This window comes from Oncorhynchus mykiss, chromosome 18 (assembly GCF_057628025.1).
Source record: "Oncorhynchus mykiss isolate SJ-2025 chromosome 18, ASM5762802v1, whole genome shotgun sequence".
Lineage (NCBI taxonomy): Eukaryota > Metazoa > Chordata > Actinopteri > Salmoniformes > Salmonidae > Oncorhynchus > Oncorhynchus mykiss.
The window spans coordinates 49,501,832-49,509,074 of NC_143039.1; positions in this window are offsets into that span (position 1 = coordinate 49,501,832).

The window sequence follows — 7,243 nt, forward strand, 5'->3', positions numbered from 1 at the left end:
CTCCCTAGAAAGGCCAAAACCTAGGAAGAAACCTAGAGAGGAACCAGGCTATGTGGGGTGGCCAGTCCTCTTCTGGCTGTGCCGGGTGGAGATTATAACAGAACATGGCCAAGATGTTCAAATGTTGGCCTCCCGGGTGGCGCAGTGGTTAAGGGCGCTGTACAGTGTGCAGCGCCAGCTGTGCCATCAGAGTTCCTGGGTTCGCGCCTAGGCTCTGTCGTAACCGGCCGCGACCGGGAGGTCCGTGGGGCGACGCACAATTGGCCTAGCGTCGCCCGGGTTAGGGAGGGCTTGGTCGGTAGGGGTGTCCTTGTCTCATCGTGCACCAGCGACTCCTGTGGCGGGCTGGGCGCAGTGTGCGCTAACCAAGGTGGCCAGGTGCACGGTGTTTCCTCCGGCGCATTGGTGCGGCTGGCTTCCGGGTTGGATGCGTGCTGTGTTAAGAAGCAGGCTTGGTTGGGTTGTGTATCGGAGGACGCATGACTTTCAACCTTCATCTCTCCCGAGCCCGTACGGGAGTTGTAGCGATGAGACAAGATAATAGCTACTACACGATACCACGAAATTGGGGAGAAAAAGGGGTAAAATAAATAAATTAAATAAAATTCAAATTAAAAAAAAAAAAAAGATGTTCAAATGTTCATAAATGACCAGCATGGTCGAATAATAATAAGGCAGAACAGTTGAAACTGGAGCAGCAGCACGGTCAGGTGGACTGGGGACAGCAAGGAGTCATCATGTCAGGTAGTCCTGGGGCATGGTCCTAGGGCTCAGGTCAGTTGAAACTGGAGCAGCGGCACGGCCAGGTGGACTGGGAGTCGTCATGTCAGGTAGTCCTGGGGCATGGTCCTAGGACTACCAGAAAGAAAGAGAGAAGGAGAGAATTAGAGAACGCACACTTAGATTCACACAGGACACCGAATAGGACAGGAGAAGTACTCCAGATATAACAAACTGACACAAACTACTGCAGCATAAATACTGGAGGCTGAGACAGGAGGGGTCAGGAGACACTGGGGCCCCATCCGAGGACACCCCCGGACAGGGCCAAACAGGAAGGATATAACCCCACCCACTTTGCCAAAGCACAGCCCCCACACCACTAGAGGGATATCTTCAACCACCAACTTACCATCCTGAGACAAGGCCGAGTATAGCCCACAAAGACCTCCGCCACGGCACAACCCAAGGGGGGGGGGGCAACCCAGACAGGATGACCACATCAGTGAATCAACCCACTCAGGTGACGCACCCCCTCCAGGGACGGCATGAGAGAGCCCCAGTAAGCCAGTGACTCAGCCCCTGTAATAGCTTTAGAGGCAGAGAATCCCAGTGGAAAGAGTGAAATGGCTAGCTAGTTAGCGGTGGTGCGCGCTAGTGGCGTTTCAATCGGTGACGTCACTTGCTCTGAGACCTTGAAGTAGTGGTTCCCCTTGCTCTGCAAGGGCCGCGGCTTTTGTGGAGCGATGGGTAACGATGCTTCGAGGGTGACTGTTGATGTGTGCAGAGCGTCCCTGGTTCGTGCCCAGGTCGGGGCGAGGGGACGGACGTAAAGTCTATACTGTTACACTTAGATGTAACCATAAACAGCCTTATTTTTGCATAGGGTCAATTAAACATGATAAGAAAGGGAGAGATATCAGATTCATTTTTAAAGAAGCACAAACAGGCAGATCAGGTGCAAACAGACTCCATCCCTTGCATCACCACCGGACACGAGAGCAGCTCCCTACCTGAGGCTAGTCAGAGTGGTCAGACTTCACAAGGACCCAGTCTACCACCACCAGGTCAGAGCATCTACCAGGCAGTCAGTCACATGCCCAGTTCAGAATTTAAGTTTAGCTTCAGCTTGTAATAGATGATTTTGTCAGATTTAAGCCTCACTTTAAAATGTTGGTTGTTGATTCATGTGTGTTCTTGTTTTGATGGCTGTGACATTTTTATGTTGATTATACACTAATGGTTCTCGTGTTATTTTAATGTAATAGATGTATCAAGGGATGACACAGAGACCTCTCACTCTGAGCAAGACAGTGAGCCAGAGCTGCCAGGTGATGTCATCGAGCCCCTCCCAACTGCATCAAGCACCACATGTGCTGTTCCAAAAGGACCCAATGGTAGGCCAGGTCTATACTTTAAACTACACATTTTAGTTAGCAGCTGTTCGTATCTAATCTTGTGGATCCCATAACTATTCATTTCCATAGAGATATGACACATTATTTAACGTGTATTTCAGACACTTCAAGATCCAGAGAAGAGGGTCCTGTACAGCCGTGTTTGAAAACATTTGCCAAAACTCAGCATGGTACTAGGAAAAGGGCTTTCAACAGCTCCTGGTATAAGGACAGTTTATGGCTTGAATATTCTGTAAATCAAGATTCAACTTGTTGTTTCGCCTGTAGGCATTTTTCTCGGCCCAATACACCTGAATCTGCCTTCACATCACAGTCATGTTTCTCTGTTCAATACACCTGAATCTGCCTTCACATCACAGTCATGTTTCTCTGTTCAATACACCTGAATCTGCCTTCACATCACAGTCAGGTTTTTGTAACTGGAAAAAGGCGCTGTTTAAAGATTCTGGGTTTAAGCTCCATTCGAAGGCAAAGCATCATATCAACGCTATGTATGCTTGGAATCAGCTTAAAAGGGCTATTGACAGCAACTCATCAATGTTAGATGTCATAAATGAGGAAAGGAAAAAGAAAGTGGAGGAAATCTGTACTTACATTAAAACAATTGCAGATGTGCTCCTATTAACTGCCACTCAAAATAAAGCGCAGAGAGGTCACAACAAGGGTAATGTTTTGACAATCTTAGAAGAAATAGCAAAGCATGACCCTCTCATAGAGAAAAGGATGAATGCATGTGGCAATGCTAAGTACACAAGCCACCAAATCCAGAACAAAGTTCTTGAGGGCTTAGCTGAGATGGTACAAAGTGAAATAATAAGAGAAGTAAATGAAAGGGAAGTTTTCAGTGTAATTGCAGATGAAACCAAATATTTCAAGAAAAAATAAAGTCTTTATTTGTGAGGTACTATCCATGAAAGCTTTTTACATTTTCAGTCAGCTGAAAGCTTAGATGCAGCAGGTCTCACAAAAATTATAATTGATTGCCTTGAAAAACATGGCCTGGACTACAGAAATAATCTTGTGGGGCAAGGCTATGACGGTGCCGTCATGAGCGGAAAGCATTCTGGTGTGTCTGCACGGATTAAAAACAGTGCAAGGTTTGCATTTTATGTGCACTGTAATGCACATTGTTTGAATTTGGTTATTGTCGATGCTGTAAAATCAGTGCCTGAAGCAGTTAACTTTTTTGCTCTCCTGCAGAAGCTTTATAACTTTGTATCTGGCTCGTACGTTTATCTCAAGTGGCTTGCAGTTCAGAAAGAGCTGTACCCACAGCAGCAGCCCAGGGAACTACAGAGACTTACGGTGGGCATGCAGATGTAACAGTATAGACTTTACGTCCGTCCCCTCGCCTCGACCTCGGCGCGAACCAGGGACGCTCTGCACACGTCAACAGTCACCCTCGAAGCATCGTTACCCATCACTCCACAAAAGCCGCGGCCCTTGCAGAGCAAGGGGAACCACTACTTCAAGGTCTCAGAGCAAGTGACGTCATCGATTGAAACGTCACATTGGCTACACAGATACATGGAATGCCATAATCTGAAGGACAGGCTTCCAGCAGTTCTGAGAGTGCTACAGGATATCACACTTGAAAATTGTGTTGATAGATCAGTGGAGGCAAGGGGCCTTCTTTCTCAGATAGATTTACTTTTCATAGGGCTTTTGGTTACCTTTTGTAAAGTGCTTGGTGATGCCAAATGTCTTTCTGACATGCTCCAATCAAGCTCTCTTGACCTAGCAAGGGCTGTGGATCTAGTAGGTGCCTTTACATACACATTACAGGACTACAGAAGTGAGGGTTACTTTGGAGAACTATGGAAAGAGGTTGAAGAGATTGCAGAGCACTGCAAAGTAAGTGTACAAACAGTGTGTAAAAGACAGCCTAAAACAAGCTTAGGATTTCACGACTCACTGATGATGAGCACTGTAGGACAGAAAAATAGAGACCAAAGTGATGGTGAGAGCTTCCAAAGAGCTATCTTTTATCAGGCGCTTGACAGTCTCACAGCTGAGCTGAAGAGGTGTTTTTCAAAGAACAATTGCGAGATAATGCAAGGGGTCCAGTCTCTCAACCCAAAGAGTACAACATTATTGAATGAGAAGCCTCTGTTTGCCTTTGCTCAGACCTTTGAGTCAGATTTAGAGGACCTCAAAACATGAGGTTCATCAAACCAAGCGGCTTCTTGATAGGAGAGAGAAAAGTGGAAGGGACAGACCGTCTACTCTCTATGACTTTGTTGTATTTCTACTTTGTAAGATTTCTCTTGTTACACCAGTCAGCAGTGCTTCTTGCGAGAGAAGCTTCTCAGCTTTAAAACGGATTAAAACCCACCTTTGGACAACAATGGTTGATGACAGGTTAAGTCACCTCGGAATTCTCAGTGTTGAGTCAAGGAGGGCACACTCCCTCAAAATGGATGGAGTTTGTGAATTTTTTTTGCCAGTTCTCATCAGAACCTCAGAAATATGCTGTTTTAAATCTACCTAGGATCATTTGGCTCTTAGGAGGTCCCTCTGGTCATGATTAAAACCCAGACTGTGTACTAACTAGTACACTGACATTCTTAAATTATAAATCCAAAGGGTATCATGTCACACAGATTTAATTTGGTCTTGATTAGGCCAATTCCAAAACTTTTCTTTGCTATTCGTTAACATAATACACTGCTCAAAAAGGGAACACTTAAACAAAGGGAACACTTAAACAACACAATGTAACTCCAAGTCAATCACACTTCTGTGAAATCAAACTGTCCACAACACTGATTGACAATAAATTTCACATGCTGTTGTGCAAATGGAAAAGACAACAGGTGGAAATTATAGGAAATTAGCAAGACACCCCCAATAAAGGAGTGGTTCTGCAGGTGGTGACCACAGACCACTTCTCAGTTCCTATTCTTCCGGGCTGATGTTTTGGTCACTTTTGAATGCTGGCGGTACTTTCACTCTAGTGGTAGCATGAGACAGAGTCTACAACCCACACAAGTGGCTCAGGTAGTGCAGCTCATCCAGGATGGGACATCAATGCGAGCTGTGGCAAGAAGATTTGCTGTGTCTGTCAGCGTAGTGTCCAGAGCATGGAGGCACTACCAGGAGACAGGCCAGTACATCAGGAGACGTGGAGGAGGCCGTAGGAGGGCAACAACCAAGCAGCAGGACCGCTACCTCCACCTTTGTGCAAGGAGGAGCAGGAGGAGCACTGCCAGAGCCCTGCAAAATTACCTCCAGCAGGCCACAAATGTGCATGTGTCTGCTCAAACGGTCAGAAACAGATTCCATGAGGGTGGTATGAGGGCCCGACGTCCACAGGTGGGGGTTGTGCTTACAGCCCAACACCGTGCAGGACGTTTGGCATTTGCCAGAGAACACCAAGATTGGCAAATTCGCCACTGGCGCCCTGTGCTCTTCACAGATGAAAGCAGGTTCACACTGAGCACATGTGACAGACCTGACAGAGTCTGGAGACGCCATGGAGAACGTTCTGCTGCCTGCAACATCCTCCAGCATGACCGGTTTGGCGTTGGGTCAGTCATGGTGTGAGGTGGCATTTCTTTGGGGGGCCGCACAGCCCTCCATGTGCTCGCCAGAGGTAGCCTGACTGCCATTAGGTACCGAGATGAGATCCTCAGACCCCTTGTGAGACCATATGCTGGTGCGGTTGGCCCTGGGTTCCTCCTAATGCAAGACAATGCTAGACCTCATGTGGCTGGAGTGTGTCAGCAGTTCCTGCAAGAGGAAGGCATTGATGCTATTGACTGGCCCGCCCGTTCCCCAGACCTGAATCCAATTGAGCACATCTGGGACATCATGTCTCGCTCCATCCACCAACGCCACATTGCACCACAGACTGTCCAGGAGTTGGCGGATGCTTTATTCCAGGTCTGGGAGGAGATCCCTCAGGAGACCATCCACCACCTCATCAGGAGCATGCCCAGGCGTTGTAGGGAGGTCATACAGGCACTTGGAGGCCACACACACTACTGAGCCTCATTTTGACTTGTTTTAAGGACATTACATCAAAGTTGGATCAGCCTGTAGTGTGGTTTTCCACTTTAATTTTGAGTGTGACTCCAAATCCAGACCTCCATGGGTTGATAAATTTGATTTCCATTGATAATTTTTGTGTGATTTTGTTGTCAGCACATTCAACTATGTAAAGAAAAAATGATTTAATAAGAATATTTCATTCATTCAGATCTAGGATTTGTTATTTTAGTATTTCATTTTTTTTGAGCAGTGTATATATAAGCATAAATATGATACTGTAAGTTTGTAATATTGATGGGCACCAAAATATTTTTGTATTTTCAAGTCCATTTGTGCTTGATACCTGGTATGTCAAATTGCAGTGTTTTTTTGTCAATTATTTTTTTTGTAAATAAACTATGCAATTTATGTAACACACAAATGCTATCTTATCTCCTTGTTGCTTGAGCTTTATTTTCTGAAAATATTTTAGATGTTCAACACTTATAGACCCAGATTATATATTCATGAAAACAGAGTGACCCAAGTCTCTCCTAGGTAGGTGTGTGTGTGTGTGTGTGTGTGTGTGTGTGTGTGTGTGTGTGTGTGTGTGTGTGTGTGTGTGTGTGTGTGTGTGTGTGTGTGTGTGTGTGTGTGTGTGTGTGTGTTTGTGTGTAAGAAATTTAGCTGCAATTCCGAGGTAGACACACTGACTATTCATAGTATGATATAGAATTCTAATGAAGTGTGGTCCAAAAGGGTTACTATCTGCAACATTACATTACTGACAAAAGTTTGTACTTATAAAAAATATATGTAACCGAGTAAAGGGAGATGTTAAGTAAGAATTGAACGTGTAAATGTTCATTCACAGTCATAACATAGGGTTTGCACATTTACACTTCTAATTTAACATTTACTTTTCATGTTTCACGCTGGCTTTTCTTACAATCCTAACAATTTACATATAGATTTTCTTACAATCCTAACGCTATGTAAATTCAACCTATTGGCAGCTATCTCGCTCCATACATCAGTCTCAAGTGAAAGTCTAGTCCAGAGTATTGAGGCTCCAATTCAAGTTTCAAGTTATTTTATTTTCTATCAAGTCTAGTCTCAAGCCATCAATTTGT